Source organism: Polyodon spathula, chromosome 23, assembly GCF_017654505.1.
Source record: "Polyodon spathula isolate WHYD16114869_AA chromosome 23, ASM1765450v1, whole genome shotgun sequence".
In the NCBI taxonomy this organism is placed as follows: Eukaryota; Metazoa; Chordata; class Actinopteri; order Acipenseriformes; family Polyodontidae; genus Polyodon; species Polyodon spathula.
The window spans coordinates 16,832,977-16,850,886 of NC_054556.1; the positions used below are offsets into that span (position 1 = coordinate 16,832,977).

Here is a 17,910-nt window from a genome sequence, read left to right on the forward strand (position 1 = left end):
CGCAAATTCAGCTACGACATTCAGAAACGTCGCGGGAAATTCCCTTTAACTACATAGAATTTGCAGTGGATGGAAAACCATTTTTTCGCCCTTATGTCGCTACTATTTTTGTAGCAGTTTTTCCGAGTAACTTATAAACTCGCTGGATACACGGGTGGAAAGCGCCCTATAGAGTACATGCCGCAGTTATACGAGGTCGGCTTTCCCCATCAGGCCACAGACTGCACAGACGTCCTGCCTGTAGATCCCAAGAACTACAAATCCCACAGGCGGAAGGAAACTGAGGAGGGGAATGTTTCTTATGTGACTCCACAGGAACGAACTTGTGCTTTCGTTTTGCTCAGTGTCTGAAGTTGTGTTGGTTTTTGAATTATTGCTTTTATGGCGTGTGTTTAATAAGAGAGTTCGGTTCTGAAAGGTCTGTGTGTTCCTTGAATGTGCATCATGGGGGCTGAGGTGCTGGTGGAGTTAGATGTGTGACGCTGAATGGAGTCCTGTGAAGGTACGCTATATTTATTAAAAAAAATTAAAAAACGGATTACTGTATTTTAAATAGCGTTCATTTGACATGTTTAGAGCTGTCTAACGTTTTATTTAATGTAATAGGTGTATTAATGTATATGATGTGTCTTTCGTTTCGTTGACTTTCGACGGATGTACTCAGTACATTTGAAACTTGGTACTAAGCTGAGCTCAGTGGCGGCTGGTGGTCAAAAAAAAAAGAAAAGAAAGCAGAGGTCTTGGGATGCCGTTAGCCACGAGCAGAAGAATCGTATTCTATTCTGACTGACAATGTTCTGCCCCAATTCAAAGCTGCTGAATGTATGTTCTCCACCAGGCAGCAGAAAAAAAGAAAACGGTAGGTACACACTGCCAACGTATGTTTAAAATACAACCCTAACAGCATTTAGACTTCAAGGCCACGTCACTTAAACATATTTTGCATACAATATGTTCAAAACAAAATTATTAAAGCAGGTGAAAGTCAGAGAAATATCAAGCACACCCTATCGACTTCATTTGTTAAACTTAATGCATGGCAAACACTAATTAGATACCGTTCTGTACATCTATGTAATATAAAAGCAACCAGGCAAACTTTAGTTCTACAAGGTACATTACTCAGCTGTATGTTGAATCAAAGGGTGTCTAATGGAAAATGTCCTCCCAAAAGTAAACAAAAACAATAATTTTAATTATAATTAATAACATTTATTATCATTTTGCATCGTTGATCTAGATTTATATAATACAAAAAAAATAATGTTCCCACTGCCCCCAGTGCTGTCTGTGTGACTGACAGAAGGAGGACACAGACAGAGAATTCTCTTCTTCCTTTCTTTGGTGGATAAACAGTATTTTTTCAGTAAAAGAAAAAAAAAAAACTTTTATACACTAACCTGCCCCAGAAGTTGAAGTTTAACTTAACAAATGACACGGGGTGCGTTCACGATGTTCATTCTGCGCAAAACCTGCCCTACTTCGCCACCTGCGTGAACTCACCTGGAAAACGCAGGTCAAGCAGCAATGGGCTTCAGAGGCTGCACAGCCGCTCAGTTTTCCCAAGAGTATCGCTGCACAATGAAGGCTCGCACAGCGTAGCTCTCGCAGGGAGCTAACATTGGGTAGTGCTGTGTGCGCAACTCGTAATTAACGTTGTGCTTCATTTACCCTCAACACCCCTACCAAGTGACCATCAGTGCTTGAAATGGGAAAAAAAAGTGGTGGTACTCTCAGGCACTCTGTCCAACTAGGGCCTTATTAAGGGGCGGGCCTACAGGTCCCAGGCCCCCCAGAAAACTAGGGGCCCCATAATTATGATCTTACATATTCCATCTTCCATTTGTTTTATTTACCGAGCCTTAGAATGCAGGTGTATCATGTACATCAGTGTAAAACCAGTAAATACTGTCACAATTTTGATTTAATAACACTTGACACCCCTGCTCTTGAAAATGGCTCAAGTGTTTTTGATAAGTGACCTGCCTGTTTTTAGTGGAGCTGTGTAATTTAATGTACTACCACTGTGTGCTTGCGTATTTTAACTGCTGCTGGTATGCTGATTAGTAAATCATGGATTTGGCTGCCAACCCTCGCTACTCAACTGGGGGTGATAAATGGAAAAAAAAGAAAGTTTAAAAGAATCAGCTTTAGTAGAACAAAATCCAAAGTTTGGCTTGTTTTTACAAAAAAAAAAAAAAAAAAAAAAAAAAGACAAGCCCCCTCTAAGACAGGTGTGAAGTGGCTGAAAAAAACAATAAGGAGCAAGACAGCCCTCGGAACTGGTAATACTGAGAAACTGCAGGCAAAAGAAAGTGCGGTAGAAATGCAACAGCCTCTAACTGCATTCGAAGCTGCTCAACAAAAGGCCAATTTATGTAGTCCATGCCCAGGGCCTTAATCTGACCCTGTGTCCAGCTCTCTCTCTGTCTCCCTTTCCACCTCTATCTCTTTCTCAAGCATCCTGTCCAGCTGTCTCTCTTTCCTGCTCTCCATGTCCAGCTCATCTCGTCTAATCGCGACTTGACCAGGAACATTCAAAATAAATTCCCCCGCTCTGTTTTGCAGTGCACTCTGGGAGTTGCAGTTGTTTTGTAATGCACTCTGGGAGTTGCAGTTGTTTTGTAATGCACTCTGGGAGTTGCAGTTGTTTTGTAATGCACTCTGGGAGTTGCAGTTGTTTTGTAATGCACTCTGGGAGTTGCAGTTGTTTTGCAGTGCTCTCTGGGAGCTGCAGTTACTTTGTAATGTGCTCTGGGAGTTGCAGTTGTTTTGTAACGCACTCTGGGAGTTGCAGTTGTTTTGCAGTGTACTCTGGGAGTTGTCATTGTTTTGCTGTGCACTCTGCTGCGAGTGCACAGCAAAACAGACAACTCCCAGAGTACACTACAAAACAACTGCAACTGTTGCTTTGCAATGCAGTCTGGGAGCTGCAGTTGCTTTGAGTGAATACCGCCCCATTTCAAGCACAAGTGACCATAAATAGAGTGGGAGTGGGAGAACGCTGAACATAATGATTACCCTGTGAGGATTAATTGGTGATCCACGGCGAATACCCTGCGAATCTTAGGGTTAGGACTTTAGGATTAGGATATTGTTGTGTGTATTTAAAGTTACAGCTAATACCCCACAAACCTTAGGTTTAGGGTTTAGTTATTGTTATGAAATAAACTTTGTTTTAGTACCTAAATTCATGACCCTTATGTGATCGGGCTGTAGGGTACAGTCAGCACTCGCATATTCGACCCTTTAAAATTTTGACATCGGTGACAGTTAAGAGTGTGACGCATATCTGATTATTTCATTTTGGCCCGTTCCAACCCTTATATCTTTTTTTGTGTTCCCTGAAAAACTGAATATCAAAAATACATTTTTGTGTTTTAAAATAAGTAGGCTTCCATTTAGATGTACTGCAACGGTTTTGTTGGTACAGTATTATGTTTTTAATAGAAGTAGTATTTTAGTTCAGAATGATATGATTCTAAATATATCACTTAGCAAAACTGAAGAGACGACACGTTAAGTATAATACAGTACATACTTTTAAATCCAGTATGTATTGTAGCGGTGTGTAAAATCTCTCATTAACGACCTAACAGCAAAATTAAATCTAAATGTTTTCCATGCACAGAACTGCGTAAAACGTAAAAGGCAATGCAATTTACGTGAAATATAACAGGGGCTTTATTGACACTCTTACAATCTTAACTGTCTTAATAAAGACGAAACAAAAGATTTGAACACAAACAATTAACGTATTATTTCTTTCTCTGTTTTGTACGTGTGTGGCGAGTTTGCGCGTATGGAGGAGTGAGACTTTTTGGCAGAGAGAGCGCTAATAAAAAGAGTGGTTTAATGCTATTAAAATCAGCCCTAGTGTCCTGCCTTTTCTGCACTGCCGCTAGAAATCCAGCACACAGTCGCTACATTGTTGTCAGAAGTGGAGGCGAGGCAGGTACCCAGGTACCCTACAGGAGAGAGTGTAGATTTGCAAAACTAGACTTGCCAAAATAATTGGCATAGGCAAAACTAGATTGGCCCAGCATCAATGTTAACGCTTTGGACGAGAGTTGGATGAAACTAGACTTGCCTGGACTAGCGCCAAATTCAGTGAAAACTGTTGAAAAAAAGGGTTTCGCCCAGTCGTCTTTCAAGTTCTGGTAACTTTGGGATTCACCCAGAAGCCTTTGTCGAAACTAGATTTGCCCGGGCAAAACTAGACTCGCCAGACCACAGAGTTTCGTCCTTAACATAGACATATATAAATAGATATTAAAAAAAAAAAAAAAAAAAAAAGAAGACTTCTCATTGTGCATAAGCCAAAGGGTAAACATATACTCACTCTCTCTCTCTCTCTCTCTCTCTCTCTCTCGCTATATATATATATATATATATATATATAAATATACACACAGTACCAGTCAAAAGTTTGAGTATACTTGCTGGAAACTAGGTTTTTTTCATAATTGACAATGTTTTATGTCGCATGCGTTTCTGTAAATACTTGAAAATGAAAACACATTTTACAATATACAAAACATAAGGAGTATGAAAGCAATGTTCAAGAAAATTGTCTCTAAAACTTGGATTCCTCAAAATAGCCACCCTTTGCCTTAATAACAGCCTCACAAACACGAGGCATTTGGTTAACAAGTTTCAGCAGGAAATCACCTGACATGTCTTTCCAGCTGTTCTGCAGCAATTCCCAGAGATGTAGGGCACTTGTGTGTAGCTTTGCTTTGACTCTTCTGTCCAGTTCATCCCATACAAGTTCTATGGGATTGAGGTCTAGAGACTGGGCAGGCCAGGTCATTAGATTGAGTTGTCCTTCACTTTCCTTCTTCGCCAGATAGTTCTTGCACAACTTTGAGGTGTGTTTCGGGTCATTATATTGCTGAAGAATGAAGGACTGCCCAACTAGCCGTAATCCTGATGGAATGGCATGCCTCTGAAGTATGCTATGATAGCCATGCTGGTTGAGCTTGCCATGGACTTAGTAAAGATCACCATCTCTGTCACCAGCAAAGCAACCCCAGACCATGACACTGCCTCCTCCATGCTTGACAGTGGGAACCACACGTGCAGAACTCATAAGAACATAAGAAAGTTTACAAACAAGAGGAGGGCATTCAGCCCATCTTGCTCGTTTGGATGTTGGTAGCTTATTGATCCCAAAATCTCATCAAGCAGCTTCTTGAAGGATCCCAGGGTGTCAGCTTCAACAATATTACTGGGAGTTGATTCCAGACCCTCACAATTCTCTGTGTAAAAAAGTGCCTCCTATTTTCTGTTCTGAATGCCCCTTTGTCTAATCTCCATTTGTGACCCCTGGTCCTTGTTTCTTTTTTCAGGCTGAAAAAGTTCCTTGGGTCGACACTGTCAATACCTTTTAGAATTTTGAATGCTTGAATTAGGTCGCCACGTAGTCTTCTTTGTTCAAGCCTGAACAGATTCACTTCTTTTAGCCTGTCTGCATATGACATGCCTTTTAAGCCCAGAATAATTCTGGTTGCTCTTCTTTGCACTCTTTCTAGAGCAGCAATATCTTTTTTATAGCGAGGTGACCAGAACTGCACACAATATTCAAGATGAGGTCTTACTAGTGCATTGTACAGTTTTAACATTACTTCCCTTGATTTAAATTCAACACTTTTCACAATGTATCCGAGCATCTTGTTAGCCTTTTTTATAGCTTCCCCAAATTGTCTAGATGAAGACTAGAAAAAAAAAAAAAACTCCTAGGTCTTTTTCATAGATTTCTTCTCCAATTTCAGTATCTCCCATATGATATTTATAATGTACATTTTTATTTCCTGCGTGCAGTACCTTACACTTTTCTCTATTAAATGTCATTTGCCATGTGTCTGCCCAGTTCTGAATCTTGTCTAGATCATTTTGAATGACCTTTGCTGCTGCAACAGTGTTTGCCACTCCTCCTACTTTTGTGTCGTCTGCAAATTTAACAAGTTTGCTTACTATACCAGAATCTAAATCATTAATGTAGATTAGGAATAGCAGAGGACCTAATACTGATCCCTGTGGTACACCACTGGTTACCACACTCCATTCTGAGGTTTTTCCTCTAATCAGTACTTTCTGTTTTCTACATGTTAACCACTCCCTAATCCATGTACATGTGTTTCCTTGAATCCCACCTGCGTTCAGTTTGAGAATTAATCTTTTGTGTGGGACTTTGTCAGAAGCTTTCTGGAAATCTAAATAAACCATGTCATATGCTTTGCAGTTATCCATTATCGATGTTGCATCCTCAAAAAAATCAAGCAAGTTAGTTAGACACGATCTCCCTTTCCTAAAACCATGTTGACTGTCTCCCAGGACCCTGTTACCATATAGGTAATTTTCCATTTTGGATCTTATTATAGTTTCCATAAGTTTGCATATAATAGAAGTCAGGCTTACTGGTCTGTAGTTACCTGGTTCAGTTTTGTTTCCCTTTTTCTGGATCGGTATTACGTTTGCAATTTTCCAGTCTGTCGGTACCACCCCTGTGTCAAGAGACTGCTGCATGATCTTGGTTAGCGGCTTGTAAATTACTTCTTTCATTTCTTTGAGTACTACTGGGAGGATCTCATCCGGCCCAGGGGATTTGTTTATTTTAAGAGCTCCTAGTCCCTTTAACACTTCTGCCTCAGTTATACTAAAGTTATTTAAAACTGGATAGGAACTGGATGGCATGTGGGGCATGTTGTCAGTATCTTCCTTTGTAAAAACTTGTGAAAAGTAATCATTTAATATATTTGCTATTTTTTTTTCTTCATCTACGATTTTGCCATTTGTATCTCTTAAACATTTAATCTCCTCTTTGAATGTTCTCTTGTTGTTGTAATATTGGAAAAACATTTTGGAATTGGTTTTAGCTCCCTTAGCAATGTTCATTTCTATTTCTCTCTTGGCCTTTCTAACTTCCTTTTTGACTTGCGTTTGCAGTTCTATGTACTCTTTCTGCATACTTTCTTTTTGGTCCTTTTTTAATGCTCTATAAAGTGCCTTTTTTCGCTGAATATTTTTTTTAATTGATCTATTAAATCATTTTGGCAATTCAGTTTTACATTTAGATTTGTCTACTTCAGGGCTGTAATTGTTTTGCGCCTCTAGTACTTCTGTGGGTGTTTTCTCTATTTTACTCCAGTCTACTTCTGTTAGTCTCTGTTTCATACCTTCATAGTTTGCTTTTCTAAAATTGTAAACCTTAGCTTTAGTCATTACTTTTGGGGTTTTAAAAAACACTTCAAATGAGACCATGTTGTGGTCTGAGTTTGCCAGTGGTTCTCTGACCTCTGTTTTAGTTATTCTATCTTCGTTATTTGAAAAGACTAAATCAAGGCATGCCTCCCCTCTAGTCGGTGCCTTGACAAATTGTGTTAGGAAGCAGTCATTTGTCATTTCCACCATTTCTATTTCATCCTTCGCGCTACCCACCAGGTTTTCCCATTTTATTTGGGGGAAGTTGAAATCCCCCATTAGTATGTCTTCTCCTTTGCTACACGCATTTCTAATGTCATTGTATAACAGATTATTGTGCTCACCGTCTGAATCTGGCGGTCTATAGCATGCTCCTATTATTATGCCCTTTGAATTTTTGTCCGTTATTCTGACCCATATTGATTCGGTTTTATTTTCTTTATCCAGGTTTAACACCTGGGCTTCAAGACTGTTTCTTATGTATAGCGCTACCCCTCCTCCTCTTCTGTCCTGCCTGTCTTTCCTATACAGTGTATACCCACAGATATTATATTCGTCCCCATCACTCTCAGACAACCACGTTTCTGTAACACCTATCACATCATAGTTACCTGTTAGTGCAGTAGCTTCAAGTTCTAGAATTTTGTTTCTGATACGTCTAGCATTTAGATAAATACATTTAATGGTTGTCTTCCCTGAGTTGTTGTTCTTGTTTTTATGCAGTCTCCCTTCTGTTTTTTTGTTGATTTCTCCCCCCTTCCTTTCTAGTTTAAATGCTTCTGAACCTGCTCGAGGATCTTTTCTCCGAGTAGACTGGTTCCCTTGTTATTTAAGTGCAGTCCATCCCGTCTATACAGATAGTCCTCGTTGTAGAATGTGGTCCAATGATCAAGATAGGTGAAGCCTTCCCGTGTGCACCACATCTTCAGCCATGCGTTTTGATTAATTATTTCCAGCTGTCCATATGGTCCTTTGCAAGGTGCGGGTAGTATACCAGAAAATACCACAGTTTTGGTTTTCTCTTTTAATTTCCTTCCTAGCTCTCTGAATTTGTTTTGCAGGGATTTTGGTCTGTCTCTTCCAATGTTGTTTGTACTGATGTGGACGACTACTACCGGGTCGTCTCCTGTTCGTTCTATGAGCCTGTCCATGCCTTCCCCTCGCCCATGTCTGAGAACGGCGCTGAATTTGAATCAGCTGCTCCGAGTTTCAGGTTCTTTGTTATCAGAAAAACACATGCGGCTGTTTGACTTTGAGCTGCTGCTGTGTTTCTCCAATGTCCTCTGTTTTCTGATTAAAATTCAAGATGCAACTTCTCCTTACTGCTTCTAAACTGCTCTGTACTTTTCCACGCCTGTACTTCTCCCACTCGCTGTCCCTTCCGCTCACTGTAGCTGGGAAGACTGCCTCGTTTAACTCTCACCCTCTCTGCATCTTACAAATACTCGGCGGTTGGACCCAGATATTTCAAATTTTGACTCGTCAGTCCATAAGACCTACTTCCACTCCTCAGACATCCAGTTTCTGTGTTTTTTGGCCCAGGCAAGTCTCTTCCTCTTATTCTGCACTCTTAACAATGGTTTCTTTGCAGCAGTTCTTCCAGTTAAGCCAGCTTCACGCAATCTCCTCTGAACATCTGTACTTCTAGTAGCATTTAGGTGAGCTTGTATTTCAGGGGCAGTTAATCGCCGGTTTCTCAGACTTGTGACTCGAATGAACTTCTTCTCTGATTCTGAGGTCACCCTTGGCCTGCCTGAGCTTGTTCAGTCCTCATGAGTGCCAGTTTCTTGAAATCGTTTGATGGTCTCGGCCACAGCAGTTACAGACACTTGCAGAGTTTTTGCGATTTGCCCTAAAGATTGACCTTCATTTCTTATAGTAATATTTCTTTTTTGCTTAACTGAGCGTATTTTGCCATTTTCTGCTCCCTTACATTCAGGAATGACAAACTTATGCCTATGCTACCTATATTTATATATATATATATATATACTGCACTGTCTGTGGACCCATCTGACATCACTGACAAGAACTTTGCTGTTTCAATCTTTTCCTGCAGCTGCCTCTGCAATCTAGTGCATAAAGGCTTCATGCCTGCATGGCATTCCTACATTCACCCATATTCACAATTCAAACTGTTGGAAAACATGGATCGACAATTGATTAGGAGTTTGCTACTCATGTGGACTGGCAGAGCTATACTGGTGTTCTTTTCTGAAAAGAGACTAATATTCAATACTCATCTTGTGTGTGCTTTTCCAGTTCCGTTTGCAGAGAGGTTGTGGCGTCTGTGTAATACTCATCTCCGAATAAAGTAGCCACAGCAGAATCCTTGTCAGAGCATTGTTTATTTGCGGGTGGTCCACTTGCTTCTGATGTACCTGGTTCCTTTTCTGCGATATCAGTGTTCTCTAGGAGACTTGAAAGTAATTCCCCAACTTTATCTTTGACTGCATTCCTGACCGCATCCTGTGTAAACTTCAGGTGTTTGTATTTGGGTTCTAGACGATGAGAGCCACAGGTAGAGCAAAGGTAATTTAATTTATTGTATGTGTGTGTGTTTGTGTCTGTGTGTGTAGGCTAGTGTGACAACCTCTGAACTCAGTGCATTCTTCACACTCCTGGAGATAAAAGATCCATACCTCTGCCTTTTGTTATCTTCCTGCGACCCCCTTTGATCCTAGTGGCATTATCTCTTTCGATCTCTCTGAAGTCTTTAGAGCCTGTGCTAATTGTAGTCCACAGCATTGTTATCTCGTTAGCTTGCAGTCAATGTTGGGCAAGAGCTTGTAGACGCAACGTCTATCAATGGTTAGCAGTACATGCAATTTGAACCAAACAGTCTGCTATCTGCAATATTAGTCTCTTTTCAGAAAGAACACCAGTATAGCTCTGCCAGTCCACATGAGTAGCAAACTCCTAATCAATTGTCGATCCATGTTTTCCAACAGTTTGAATTGTGAATATGGGTGAATGTAGGAATGCCATGCAGGCATGAAGCCTTTATGCACTAGATTGCAGAGGCAGCTGCAGGAAAAGATTGAAACAGCAAAGTTCTTGTCAGTGATGTCAGATGGGTCCACAGACAGTGCAGTCATGGAAGAGGAGCTGCTGTATGCGCGACTCAGTCAAGCAGGGAAGGTGTAAGTGAAAAAGGCAGATGCCAAACATAGATTGGAATTGATATGTTCCCTCATGAGAAAGGTTGATGGCAGTAGTGGTTTTGAAGAGCTATAGAAAGAAAAGCTGCTTGCTTGTGATACTGATGGTGCCGCTATCATGCCAGGGGCAAAGAGTGGTGTTGTCAGCAGGCTTCATGGCGACACATGTTTTAGGAATTCACTGCATGGCTCACCGTTTTGAATTAGCTTTTGCTGATGCCATTAAAACCAACACCCTGTACCAGAAAGTGGAAGGGCTCTTGATGGGCTTATATTACTTCTATCATAACAGCCCACTGAACAGGGCAAACCTGATCAACAGCTACAGAGTCCTTGGACAGAAACCACTCTTACCCACTCGAGTGGGAGGCACAAGGTAGGTTTCCCACTTCCTGAGAGGCAATGTTTTGCTCAGCATTTAATAAACAGAACAGAAAATAAAAAGGTTGTACAAACAAACACAAACACAGGACACGGCACACGTCACCAAAACAAAAAAGACAAACAAAACGGACTAGATAAACAAACACGGTGAGCAGATACTTTAACTACTATTATTATTCTTATGATTACTTTTACCTCCATCTCCTATCCCGTTCTCCACTCACCGAACACCCAACCGCGAGTGGGTGAAAACATGCTGTTTTTATGCAGCTGTACCAAGACTCGACTGCTAATCAATCATTCAATTGGAGTCTCGGTACAACTGCACGTGAATTAATAAAGTGCAATTTCCCGTGCTCACATATTATTACTTTTTACTTGCACGCGAAGTGCTGTGCAGTCCTCGTGCCTAAATACAAATATACATTTTAAACACTCGTGTTAAAGACCCGTTTATATCCCGTGTACCAATGACTATACACCAACATTTAACAAACCACACGCAACATAACAGATAGTATATACAGGGGCGGGCACTTTGTCACACCATCATATTTAAACTTTCTCTTTTAAATGACAGTTTGAGTCATTTTATATGGATTTCTTGCTTTGCATTTTAGATTCAATCACCAGATGCTGAAGGCATCCAGGGTGTGCAGCAGAGCAAAGCTCGAAAGTTTTACAGCACTGCTACAGCAAGCGGTGTTGTGAAATTTAGCTGTTCCTGCATGATGCTCTAACTCACCTGAGCAATTTGTCTCAGACGCTGTAAAAGACAATTATTACCGTGGCAGAGGTTCACAGTGCACTGTCATCCACCCAGGCCATGATTGAAAAATGCAAATCCAGGCCTGGCCCCATTGAAAGTTGTTATGGCCAACACTTGCTTTGAGGGTGTCACTTTGTCAAACTGTGACACTGAAAGCTCCTTGCATTATCAAAGGACAGATTGTTAGACAGGCTGACAAGCAGCATGGATAACCGGTTCCAATGTAGACACTGGAATCTTGTGTGCCACAAAAGTGGTAGACTCTAGAACTTGGCCAAATCCTGCAAACATTGCAGATTTTGGCGATTTAGAGATCGAAATCCTTGTGGAGCACTTCAGGACAATATTGACTTCCTCTGGGGTCAGTGTAGATGAGATGCCTGATCAATGGACTGTTCTAAAGTCCAAGATCCACCAGCAAGCAACATTCACACCAGAGGCTCTGGAGAAGCTCTCCTGGCCTGAGGTGCATAGGATGCACAGGGATCAGTGCTCCTCCCTGCTGGACCTGGTGGATCCTGTCCTGTGCCTGCCAGCTTCTACAGCTGAATGTGAAGAGGCTTTAATATAATGAAGCAAGTGAAAAGTAATTGGCGGTCGAGTCTGAAGTGTGATACTCTCTCAGACTTGCTCATGGTTCAACTTGTAGCTCCACAGATAAGAGTTTGACCCAAACCCAGCAATTGAGCTGTGGCATGTTGCTAGCCTTAGGTGCAGGAGACCAGAATTTATGGATGGCAGAAAGTGTAGTGATGAAATCAGGATGGAAACACAAGATGAACAAGAGGAGCCTTGGAGATGAGTCTGAAGAGGAGATTGCGTGATTTAATGTAGCAAATGGCAATATTACAGTTTAGGGGGCATTATATAAGAACATAAGAAAGTTTACAAACGAGAGGAGGCCATTCGGCCCATCTTGCTCGTTTGGTTGTTAGTAGCTTATTGATCCCAGAATCTCATCAAGCAGCTTCTTGAAGGATCCCAGGGTGTCAGCTTCAACAACATCACTGGGGAGTTGATTCCAGACCCTCACAATTCTCTGTGTATTAGTCCTACAGTGGAAACATGGTGTTTTTTGTTTATTATGAATGATTGTTTCTACTTTTATTTAATATTTATTTTGTTAGTTTTTAGTTATTATACTTCCTCTGAATTGCCTAGTCAATTACTATAATGTAAATGTTATTAACTAATTAAACTTTTAAGCTACAAATTACAAAAATAATAAAGAAGAAACACAGCCCTGTACATGGTGTACTGTAAGATTTTTTTTCTTGAATTAGATTTGCTGAAGTTGTTGGTGCACCCAATAGTTCATCCTTTTTGATTTTGTGAACTGTAACATTTTACAAGTGTGTTATTTGCACAGATCACTGATATTGTTCTAATAAATGTTGCTTTTTTTAAACCATTTTTTGTTCCATTATTGAAGAAACGCGCCGCAACGCATGTAAAGGTGTTTTCAGTGAATGGTCAAAAATTATTTTGGTGAATTTTTCTATCCACAAGCCAAAATGGCTGGTTCACCAAAAAGTTAATTTTAGGCCCTGCTTCTATTGTGGGGCTGTCATAATAACTGCACATATAGCAGTCTACCCATAGAAAACCATACGAATTGTATTTCAGGCTTGGGGAGGTATATAACAGTGCACATAGTGTTCCGCGTTAATTTGTGCAAGTCAAAGCCACATTTTCCCTTGTAGCTGGTACTTTGAGAACGTTTGGGCAATTGCTGTGCTGACAGAAATAGTATCTATAGAAGGTATGAACATGAGATTGGCACAAAACAAGCCAAGGTTATTTGGCTTGAAATCCTAAAAAGAAAATTAAATTGACAGAACTGGACTGTGCAAGCCAATCACACTGGACATTTCCATCAGTGCCTTCCTGTGGCAAAGTGGTTACCAGTGTGCAGGTGATCAATAAACAGGCAGATAATTATAATCCCGGTGCAGTGTTGTTTAATGATTTATAATCCGATTGCCTGATGGCGTAACAACAGCAAATAATAAACAATGTTAAAGGCAATACAGCGGCGTGTATTGCTCTGTTTAAATCCACGGTTGGTTCCAGATAAGAGTCCTGTTCTTATTCACCCACGCGTAACACAACACAGTCCACAGTGCGTGCTGGAGGGCTCGTGGTGAAGATACAGTCCTTAATGAAACAGTGCAGTGGTGTTGTCCGGGTTGGTGCTGGCCTTTGGCGACTGCTCTGGATCGTGTTAGCCGTTGAAACAGTAACAAACAGTATTTTCAGACAAGGCAAAACAAACAAAACACGATATTTCAAAACACTGGTCCTTCCGGGTCATTCCGTAACTACAACTGAAGGAAGAGGTTACGTCGCTTTGTCCCCTATTTATACAGTCACACATGACTCCTTGGTAAACTATTGCAGCTGCTAATTGGAGGAGCGGCTGTAATTGTTTCCCTTCCGTGTTGATCAGTTAGTGCACTGAAGCTCCACCCCCTTTTTTTTTCTAGATGACCGACTTCCCTTTAACCCTAGGAATGAAGTGTCAGGCCAAACAGTCTAGTGTACTCTGTTCCCACTACTTGGCGCCATCACAAGTCAGGCAGGAGATTTATCACCATAGATCATTCTATTTCCGTCACAGCTCCGTATAAGTTTACCAACTAAAGTATCGCTATTTTCTGTCAAATATTTGATTAAGTTTGTCGGCGTTAGGCAGTGTTTTACCAGTTGTACAGTACTTTCGCACAGTCACCAATACACACCGATAACCAAAGCACAGCGCTGTTACAAACTCATGAACACAGCCATTGTGTGCTTTCTTTTTATTAAAGCATGTGTAAAAGCTGCAGAAATGGATTGCTTGTCTCTCAGTTCACTTGTTTTAGTTTAATGTGTTGCTTAGTTGTCTGTATGTTGCTTAGTTGTCTGTATGTTCTTTTATTGTCAGTGTGAACATACACCTCAGTGCAGCAGTATTTGCAGCGCTATGTATCCTCTGCCTCATCTGATCCACGTCTGCTATTTTTTTATTTTTGTATACTTTTGTATATTTATTTTTTATTTTTAATTTTCATAAACTGATTTACATTTTCTCCCCATCCTCATACACTAAAAATATTATGTTTCTGTGCAAGTATTTTAGTTTTTGATCAAGGTAGTAGTTAATATGACCAGCAATTGCCACAATACAGATTTGAATGTTATTTGATCCTCTGACGTCTAAACATATGCTGTATCCTAGGATGCAGTTGTAGGGCTGCTTATTGCAATATCGGAGTCAAAATAAAACGACATTTTAATCAAAGTAATGTGTATTTCCTAGAAAACAGTACCAGGAAAATATTGAATAATAGACAAAAATTGGGTATAAATGAGTAAAAACTGACATCCAGTTAAAAAACAAAAAATCTGTAATTTTTCTGCAAAATTTTGAATAAACTGCAAACACGAAACAGTAAGTATACACTAAGCTTGGGGTTTCTCAGTCTTTAGCCTAAACACCAAGAAAAGCAGATACATTCACTCGGATTCATTCAAAACCAAAACAGCATTTGCTCCAGTGCAAAGTTTGCACTATTTGAAATAAAGCAAATAATTTGCATGCTAATACAAAATACAAGCGAACAAGCCATATTTTCCCCAAAAGGAATAAACAGCTAATGCTTAGACGGTATCTTTCGACTCCCATTCCAGATGACAGTTGCAAAATCTATCTATCTATCTATCTATCTATCTATAGATATATAATATTTTTTTTACGGTTGTTAGGCACTTTAGAAACAAATGTCTCTCTTCTATCATCACAATTTTTAATTCCCAAACAAATCGCTTCAAATTATTCATCTGTGCACGTGCTAGTCAGAGCTTCTGTATTTTTGGCATAAACCTCCCAGTTAAAAAATGCCATTGTTGTAGTGCTCCATGCAGTTGTGTCTGTAATTCCCGCTGTAATTGTGTTCATCTCCCACTCTATTTCCCACCACTCGTTTTCTGCCTCCTGCTGAAACGCTACCCTATGTTTGCTTTATAATTATTTTTCATTTTATTATTTTTCGTTTTATAGGTTGAATTCAGTTTTATTTCGTGCTATTTTATATTTGCGAAAAACACAGGGCTCTACAAATGTGCCTTTGTAATGTGTAACAGTTACTCACTGAGTATTTGTTTCACATTAGAAACATGATTCAGTTAATGGTGGCTTTGAAGGCGATGCTTGGTATTGCATCAAAGGGAGCTGTAATATTTATATATATATATATATATATATATATATATATATATATATATATATATATTATATGATATATATATATATATATTGTGTGGGCATTGACTTTCTTACTTTCTTTTGTCAATTTCCCCCTACGTCTGACATATGTATGTCTTATAATGATATAGAATACACCAATTCGGAAATCCCAGTAAGCCGACATCAACTGAAAAGGATATTTTTTTTAATTTTTTTGATTTGCAGTAAAAAAAATGTGTCGACACTCTGGGATCGTAGAATCTTAACCACAGGAAAAACTCTGGGTGATAATCATTACATGATATATAACCAATATGTTGAATGACCCCTCAACGGTTGCGCTATCATGTGTCTTTAGGTACAATCAACGAAAAACAATTGGTGCTACCAAACAACAACAAAAACATTTGTATTTACATAAAAAAATGTATACCACATAAGGCGATAGAGAGATATATATATATATATATATACACACTTTAATGGAAAGATTCCACGCATTCTAAATAAGGTTGCGCTAGGGGGATATAGTCCCTGATATATGCCCTTAGAATCTTTGCAACCACATCACAAAAACAAATCAAACAAGAACTCCATCAGCTATTAACAAAATGTCATTTAAAGTAAATTTCAAGTTTTTTAATAAGATGTCAATTGAGGAATGGCTAAATCAAAATAAGGAAAAATAAGGCGGGAGAGCTCTCCACATGTCATAGAGCTAAGTTCATCGTGTCTACTCTCTTTCAGACAAACAGTCCTGTTTGACTTTTTGGAAAAGTTATTACGAATATTAGACCTTTCAAAGTTTAGTCAATGGTTCTCCTTTTCTGATTAAATAATATAATAATAATATACATCATATAATGATGATAATGTGTTAGAAACAAAAGGCTAGAAATAGGAGATCTTTAGTACCTCTTGTTTATTACACATGGAATTATGTTTAACCATTGTGTGCTAATAATAATAATTTTTAATAATAATAATAATAATAATGTACAGTTTTTAAAATACTTTTTCACAATCTGTTGTTCTCTGTTTATTCAAATAAGTGTACAGTTTTTAAAACGCTGTTTTGTACACATTTCATAGAGAAGATTCTTGTTATGGAGGACTATATTTCTAGAACGTTCATTTTAGAGTGTTATGTGACAGGATACATAAATAAAAAAGGAAAACCGAAATAAATTCAGTTAAAATCAATAAAAATTATAGTTAATTGTGCTGTAATATTGAAGTATATAAGCAATAAGACCCTCACAATCGGGTATTACCAGGCATTATACCACCGTTTGGTTGTAGCAGCGCCTCGACTTCGTCTCGTGCCTGAAGTAACTTACAAAAAATAGATGGTGAGTAAGTAGATTCAAGAAAATGCACAGAGTCCTTTTCTTCAATCAGTTGCCAGGTTTATTGAAATATGCAGGGAGTCTGGTCCCAGGTACAGGACAAACAGAATACTCAACATTATTTTTTCTACCATACCCTACTTTTAGAATATAAGATGGAGGGGGGTGACCTGCTACAACCAAGTTGCTCACGTGATCCCGAGCCCTCAGATGTCCTCTTCGCTGGTTCTGAGTAGTCACATCAAGTAATGTGTTTGTATAATATATTATAGTTAATCATGTTCCTCTCATTCTAAGTCTCTCCATTATGTGTAGGTATCTACCTTGTTTTCGCTGTTTCTATAGGTAAGTTTGCTATAAGCAAAAACAAAACAAAGATACGTACAAATAATACAAAAAAATGAAAAATAAACATAGAAAAATACAGTAAATACAGTTAATATCACTGTACACAGGTGTTATTTCTTATTCATGGTGGCTCCCAGTAAGTTTACAGTTTCCCATCTGTCAATGGTCCTTTGTAACTGTCGCTGTTGTTTTTTCCACCAGAAACACTGAATGCTATTCCACAGGATCAATACTATTACTAATAACAGTATTGTTAAAACAATATAATCCCAAAAAGTGTTCCCTAAGGCCTGCCATACCCATCCATATTGTTTCAATACAGTGGCTTTTGATTGTGCCAAATCAACTTTGACCTTAGCTTTGAGCAGCTTCTCTTCCGCTCTTTGTTGGGCTATTTTAACCAATTTGTGCATTTGAGAAAAAATGACCGAATATGAATCTAGAAACGTGTCATCCCACCAAGCTGTA

The 17,910-nt window shown here is 39.2% G+C and overlaps 1 protein-coding gene across 1 annotated transcript in view; it reads left to right on the top strand.

The window, feature by feature from the left end:
- Positions 1–284: 284 nt before the first annotated feature.
- LOC121297903 (zinc finger protein 391-like) overlaps positions 285–17,910 on the top strand; it is a 29,554-nt gene continuing 11,928 nt past the window's right edge. The window contains exon 1 of the mRNA XM_041224531.1: positions 285–502. The gene's annotated coding sequence lies outside the window, so the exon portion shown is untranslated. The remainder of the gene's footprint in view (positions 503–17,910) is intronic.